Raw genomic sequence first — 650 nt, 5'->3', positions numbered from 1 at the left:
TTTTTTGTAGAATTAAGAAATCTATACATATTATTTATGACTGCGTTTATTTATGTGCTATGTGTATAGATCCTGACTTTACTGACTCATCTAACTTTATTATTTGTAGTCGGTATATAAAGTTTTAGTGTAAATCGTGTATATATATATTAAATATATATTAATTAATAATAAAACATAAAATATTTCTATTTATATTAAAAAAAATATATGTATAACCTACGGTTGGCAGCAGTCAAGAGTAAAAATAAGAGATGTAACTGTCTTTGAAATTAAAAAAAATATTGCTTCAATTATACAGGCATTAAATTAAAAAAAAAAAGAAAGAGAGAATTTAAATTTATTATTTCATACACATTATCACTTGTTTTTACACTATCGATACATCAATAACGCGCTTATATATATATGTTATTTGATTTTCGTCTCTCTCGGTCATCATATCGATGACAGGAACAAAAGTTACCATCGTTGACAGCATTCTTCATCAACCACATCTGATTCCTCAGTTGGCAACCAGGAAGCGCGATCAGCGCGACTCTATTAGAGTCCCTAGAAGATATCATCTAGGGACCCTAGGCTCTTTCTGTCTCTCTTCCTCTCTCTCTCTCTCTTCCCTCTTTTTTCTGTTCTACCACCACCTACGTTCA

This window comes from Prenolepis imparis, unplaced genomic scaffold, assembly GCF_030444845.1.
Source record: "Prenolepis imparis isolate NDT839.2.m4 unplaced genomic scaffold, iyPreImpa1.0 SCAF_2, whole genome shotgun sequence".
In the NCBI taxonomy this organism is placed as follows: Eukaryota; Metazoa; Arthropoda; class Insecta; order Hymenoptera; family Formicidae; genus Prenolepis; species Prenolepis imparis.
This window is presented reverse-complemented; position numbering follows the sequence as displayed.